The sequence below is a fragment of the Ruditapes philippinarum genome, unplaced genomic scaffold, assembly GCF_026571515.1.
Source record: "Ruditapes philippinarum isolate M1 unplaced genomic scaffold, ASM2657151v2 ctg2613_1_1_1_1, whole genome shotgun sequence".
Taxonomy (NCBI): domain Eukaryota; kingdom Metazoa; phylum Mollusca; class Bivalvia; order Venerida; family Veneridae; genus Ruditapes; species Ruditapes philippinarum.
Genome location: NW_026856127.1, coordinates 252,888 through 260,057, shown reverse-complemented (window position 1 = coordinate 260,057; position 7,170 = coordinate 252,888). Strand labels below are relative to the sequence as shown.

The following is a 7,170-nucleotide window of genomic DNA, read 5'->3' as shown; positions in this document are numbered from 1 at the left end:
ATGTTTATAATTTGTTTAAGCAAAAAGTATTGTTATTGTTATATAAGCTCAGTCTGACTGTTTTAAGTGAAGTGACTGTTCAGCAATTTATATCCTTGCTTTGTTTTTTTATTTTGTCTTTATTTTAGAAAAAACAACTGTTTCGTTAAAAAAGGATAACATTATCTAATTACTTTTAGAATATACCAGGGTAGTTCAAAAAGTTTGTGGACTGTGGCTCTTTTGTTCACATCTTTTAATTTGTGTACATGATTTTACAAAAGACAAATATTGAAACATACCCATAATATAAAGTAAAAAAATTAAATAAAAATTTTTTTTACAAAAACTTATATATGTTTTATGACACATTGATTAAAACCTATACACTAAAGTTTTTGTTTTTACAGCTGAAAAAGGAACTTGTTTTTCTTTTAAACCCAAAAAGAAAAAGATGTATAGGGAAAATACATGTAAAGGGATTAAAACAAACTATAGCAAGGCGCTCTGTTTCCCAGGGTGACGGCGCCGTTGTTTTTTTCCACGATTGAAAAATGCAAAATTGGGCAAGACTCTTAAATAAAATTTAAAGTTTTAAAATCATTGACCGGTTAATAGGAAACGATTTACAAAGTTGTTAAGGGGGATTGGGGAATGGACCTTCTTTGTTGTTCTATAGCAAAAGAAAAAAATAGGGTTACTTACGTAACAAAGATGAAAAAGGGACGAATCATTGAATTCCCCTTTTAAAGGAAATTTAAAAAAAAAATGCCGTATAATTTCAATTGAAAAATTTCGATATAAAATAGGTGTTGTGCACAGTAAATTGCATAAAATTATTGACAAATTTAAATGAAAATACGTTGGATAAAAATTGAATCTAAGTGTAAATTATTTAAAAAAAAAAAGAAAGAAAAAAAACAACAAAAATAAAGGAAAAAAAAAACAAATGACAAAACCAAAACCTTTATCATGCATTTTATATCATGACTTTTCTTTGTTATTTTTTTCAGGTTGATAAATGGATATCGGGAAGTTTTTCTCTGCGAAATGATATGATGACAATGACGATTGATGGGAGAACAGAGAAAAAGTTGTTTTTTGGTAGGTGCCATAGTTATTTCGAAAACTTAGTTGATTTTTGTCAGTCATACAAACACAGCATGAGCCAGATAAGTTTAATAGCCTGGCGGTTATGTAACTTATTCTGTTTGCTAGCTGAGAAGTGTACTCACGTAAATAGTTTTTAGGTTCGTAAAATTTGAAAAACGGGATATTTAAAAAAATTTTCAATCCCCTTTTTTAGTAATTAAAAAAATTCAAATTTCCCTTTTTTTTTGACGAATTAAAAATGTTTTGTTATTTATTGGAAGGGAACAATTTACTGAAAAATTTTCCACCAAATTTTTAAATTCGCTTTTTCCATTTTTTCTATCGGAAGGGAATATTTTTAATCAAATTTCACAATGTAAACGAAAAAAGATAACAACATGTTTCTATATGTTTTTAACATTTATTACTGATCTTTGTTTTTATCAATACTGGTCATATGTTACAAATGTACTCTGTGTCTGTTACAGGCGATATTGACAGAAGTAGATGCGGTCTTAAACTTGGATGGGGTAAACAATACGAAAGCTTTGTAGGCTGTATAGACAAGGTCAGTTTTATAAGTTATTGCATTAAAAGAGACATTATGTCCATCAAAGAATAAATTATAAGTTAATAGGAAAAACAAATTACTTGCCATTTTGCCATAATTGTATTCAATTGTATAATTTACTAAGATAACATAATTAACAATCCACCTTGCCAATGTATATGTCTATTAATATTGTTCAAAATGTATCGGTAACGTTCAAATTAAAAAAAAAACAAATGGACGAGTATTTCTATGGTTTAGGTTGTTTTCATATTGTATCAAAATTGATAAAAATATTTCATTATCAAGTATTGGCCAACCACCATTATAGTAGTCAACCTTTAAAAAGAATTACTAATTAAACTAAACTTGACAACGAAAAAATGAACATAATGTCGCTTTAATAAGTAACCTTTGCATTGCCGCGGATTTTCTTCAATTCTGTGTCTAGAATATTATTCGACTATATTGCAGAAACTCATTTATTTTCATGTGCTGCTACAAATCCGCCATGTGTTTCAGTTATAGTGTCCTTCCTTTTTGTCGTGAACTTTCATTTTTCAATATTATTTTACTTTGTTCACAGATGTCTGTCTCATTTTGTCAAGACATCACTACATGAGGTGATGTTAGACAGAGTCAAAAGAAATCCTATTGTTACAACGAGATTCGCTGGTATGTGTCATCGTTTGCAGTAAACAGAAGTCATTCATGAACATGCCAGCTCGCTTGATGAGCTTTGAAGATTTATGACTTCATTGGAGTGCATTTGTGTAATCTGAATTAACTCGGACGAACTCGACACATCAACTTAATTCTTATAAACTGTCAGCATGCTTATAAACATTTACACCATTTAATATATCATGATAATAACATGATCGTATTTTGTCAGGGGAGCAAAGATTAAAAACCGTACACTCAAGGCATTAGATAACCGGACCAATGATTTTTTATATTTGTCGTGTTGGAGGAAATGATGACGCCTATAGATTTTCCTTGTAATATTTTAAGACCTTGAAATTTTTGTTTTTGTTCGTTTGGGGTTTACGTCACACCGACACAGTATAGGTCATTTGGCGACGTTCCAGCTTTACTGGTGGAGGAAGACCTCAGGTACCCTTCCGTGCATTATTTCAGGCAGAACGGGCACCTGAGTAGAACCACCGACGTTCCGTAAGCTAGCTGGATAGCTTCCTCACATGAAAGAATCCAAAGTCCTTGTCGGGATTCGAACACACAGCGGTGAGGGACAAGTGGTTTGAAGTCAACGACCTTAACCACTCGGCCACGGACGCCCCTAAGACCTTGAAATATTTGAGATGTCACGTGATTTTTGGTGACATCTTACTTGCTGTGATAAACTGTAATTTATAGGAATTTAATAATCATAACATTGGCTTTTTTAATGTGAACCATGATTTGGACTATAGACAGTCTTACATGTGATGACAAATTGTAGTTACTGCACTGTTAGTGTATTTGTCAACAGCACAAACTCTGATGCAACTTTCATCAGCTTTGTTTGTTTGAATACGATATATTAGTAGCAAATTAATGTAGAAACTCAATGTCAAATGGAGTTACATTTTGTTTTCTTTGTCAGAACAAGTATTGAAATATTTCAATCTTCACTGTGTGTTAATTAACAAAAATATCAAAGGACAATATCAAGAGAAATTTCAAGAATTGCCATCTTCGCCTGATACAAATATTTAAATCAGGAATGTATACTCAGCAATGCAATTCGAGATTATGCTCGTAGACTTGTGAGACAAACGTCAAATTGCACTATTCCTTTTTCTCTATGACTTCTGAAAATGTTGAAAATGTAATATATTTTACGTTATCATGTGCGTCACAGATAAGTGATGCGACAAATAGACAGTTACACACATGTGAAATGTGCAAAGGAATATTATTTTAGCTCAAAGCACAGGTGTCAGTCAAGTATGGGTTATGCCGAGAATCGGATGCATATTAATTAAAAAGCCGATGTTGTTGTCTATTTCTTGCTTTTGTGAACGTACGATATTTACGGTTGGAATCGCAAATGGAAAAGTGTTATTTTTTGTTGTACATATATAAATAACAAACACAATATAAGATGGTAATTTATAGTATTTATTTAATAAAAGTATAGTTACATGATGGATATTTGTTCAATAAAAGAATGATTACATTGATGGCACTTTAAAATCTGCCTTTTTGTCATTTTTTACAAATATTACAACTGTCACAATATTTCTAACACAAAATAAAAATTGAAAAACGAAGAAAGGATAGAAATAAAACAATGGAAATTCATTCAAGACTATTGCAACAACACATTATGCAGATCAAGGACAGTTGGTACAATACAACATAAAATTCAATGCTCTGTATCTAAAAAAATGTTTCTATTCTCATTGCTTTATTCGGTTGGCTACAAGTTATTTGTAATGCTATCAGTTATACAGATGGCTGCAGGTACAAGTTATACAAATGGGTAAAATATATTTTTAGCTACAATTTATCAGTTTGGCTTGGCGTTATTATATTTATTATACATTGTATATACGAGTATACTGTATGCTTTAACAAGCTATAGTTATGCCAAAAGAAAAAAAAGATTTTGTAGAAATTGACAGGTTCTTTGTCCAGGACTGATTGTTTTTTACTGATTGTTTTTGTTCAATAAAGCTTAAAAACTGATGCCTCTTTAAATTAAGATATATTTATCTTTTTAATGAGAACAGAGTAACATTTTGGAAAGAAAGAAAAAGAGAAAGGAAAAAATACTTAACAACAATCCATTTTTTACAATAATTTTGATAGTTTGCCTTGCTTTAATACATTTTTAAGAATTCCCTCCTTGAAAAGAAAGACGTTCAGTTTTTGCGAAAATAAAAAGTACTCTACAAGGAAGAAATCATCTTTACGTCTAGAATAATGTATTGAACAGTTCTTTAATCATCATTACGAAGCAAAATTACGGAAATGTTTCTGAATAACACACTTAATGGTTGTTTCCTATGAGAGCTAGTACCCCTGTATCAGATGTCCATTTAAAGTATTTTCCGTAATGATAGGTTTAACACAGTAATTTTTCGTGTCGAATTTTACTTTATACATTTCCCCTATGACATCCATGCATTCTGCCAATAGCCCTTTACCTGAAAGAAACATATATTGTGTTTTGACGCAATGTTTGAGATTTAGCAAAACGATAAACAGTTAAATAGACATACAAAGCAATCAGCAGATATAATCATACTTTAGTCATAACTCAAAAGCCTATCTGAAATGATAACGAATAAAAGATTCCTTTAATCACATGATATTATAAAATAAACGGCAAAATTGACGTTTGTCGCGCCGATTTTCTATTAAAAGGCTTGTAACCGCTTTTATAGATAAGAATAAATATGTAATAGTTATATTACAAGAAATGCCATGTGATAAAGGTAGTTTACATTAGCAGATAATAATAAAATTTGCGATGTTCAATGTTTAATTCATCGTTGTTAATTGTTTAATATTTTATATCATCTATATTATCTATACATTCTTCCGTTCCAACTATACTTTATCCCCAATTATCCTGTAACCCAAATGATTCCAGTTCTATATCTAGACCTTAAACTAAATTTTCTCTTTTTCTTTCCTATGATTACAAGCAGTGAACATATATTATCTGGACTCTTATAATCTTTTACCATAGCAAACAAAACAGCAAAGGCAATCTATCCTAGAAACTAACAAACAAACTTAAACACACACACACACGCATGCAAGCTTGATACCGGTAATGAAAAATAATATAATACACTATGTACATTATCTACAAATGATTGTCTACTAATATAACTTTTATATATACTAAATCAGAATAATTACAACACTTATAAGAATATGATGACTTATATCAAAGTTATAAAAATATTTACAAAATTATCACAAATTTGGTAAACTATGAACGAAAATTGTTTCTGAAATTCGTGTTTGAACCTTTCACAGAGGAAGGAGCAAAGCTCTTATCGTTTACTTGAAGAATGTTTTATTCATTTTTCTCCAGGTTATAAAACCTTCTTTACTAAATGAAAAGAATTCAATTGTAAAATAGGAGACAAAATACTAAAATGTATCTTTTTGTTTGCTGATAATGATGTAAATATTTGACTATCCGCCAGTACAAGACAAAAAGTAATGCACGAAGCAAAAAGCAAAAGCACAGAGTGTTGAATGAATATATACCGGTCGGACTGAAATTTAGGAATATAACTATGTAAATCAAATATATATCTATAGTGAAAGAACAACACAGAATCAAAAACAAAAGCGAAAAAAATCAACAAATAAATGGGTTCTAAAATCTTTCGGTTGAAGCATCATAGATGTAAATGTTCATCAAAATTGTAATGGAAATGAATATCAATATCAAGTTTATATACAATGCAACATTAAAGTGTCAAAACTGGTTTTGCTTTAATGGACGGACGTGAAATGAACAATGGAATAAATTACAAACGATTTTATATAAAAGAACCTTTGCAAATACCCGAATCATGAAATTACTTTTCAATATCAATATAATTTTATAAAATAATAAAAAAATGATAAAATATCAGGGGATGTCACCCCCTGAAAACATCAATTTGTTTATTCAACAAGTCCCTCTGATGACAGCCTCATTTAAAAAGTTATCTAGTCCAACTTTAGAAAGGTGTTTATTTAATTTAGACATTCTGGCAGGATTTAATAAATAAGGGAGACAATTCCTTGGTAATAATCGATTCCTCGTTAAGCTTACCGACTGAGGCTCATCGTTTCCTCGGCTACTGTAAGAGTTTAGATGATGTTCATCATTCCCGAAACTATTGAAGAAATTTGCAAATGTGTTCGAGTTATCCATGCCAACTCCTGGATATCCTTTTAGTTTATTATCTGGTAAGCCGAAACCATTCCCATTTGGGCCACCATAATTTGGAGGATTTCCATTGAACATAGGATTTCCAGTATTTATTCCTGCTAGTGGGTCCATTGGTTTCATTTTTCCATAGAAAGGGGATTGCGGCTTTAATTTATCCATGAATTGCGGAGTATCTTTCGGTTGCATTGGTATTTGTTTGCCCCAGTCAATCAATGGTATTTTTGGTTGTTTGGGGTATTTCGGCATTGGCATGGGCATAGGCAGTTTTGGATTCTTTGGATACTTCTGATCCTTTGGATATTTTGGTTTCGGAGGTGGCATTTTAGGCTTCTTCATCGGCACTTCGACATATTTATAAATTATTTTTACTTCCGGTGGAGTTGGAGGTTTAGGTTCTAAAAATAGAAGAAATATCATATGTTAAAACATTTAAATCTTATTCATAAAATTGAAGTAATAATGAAATCAAAAATTGTCAGACAAGGCTCCATATTTATTTAGGAAATTTAAGTATACGAAGCGTTTATGACTAATTTTTACATCTTTAACATGTAAGAATGGCTTTGAAATCAATATTTAAAAGACACCAATTCTTATTTATTAACAAAAAGAAGACAAGAAGACAAAATGGAAATTG

General features: G+C 30.6%; 1 long non-coding RNA gene across 1 annotated transcript; it reads left to right on the top strand.

Annotated features, from left to right (window-relative positions):
- Positions 1–987: 987 nt before the first annotated feature.
- On the top strand, positions 988–4,513 carry LOC132745485 (uncharacterized). Its single transcript, XR_009627844.1, has 3 exons — positions 988–1,083; positions 1,560–1,639; positions 2,208–4,513. It is a non-coding gene; the product is annotated as an uncharacterized LOC132745485 (long non-coding RNA).
- The last annotated feature ends 2,657 nt before the right edge of the window (positions 4,514–7,170 follow it).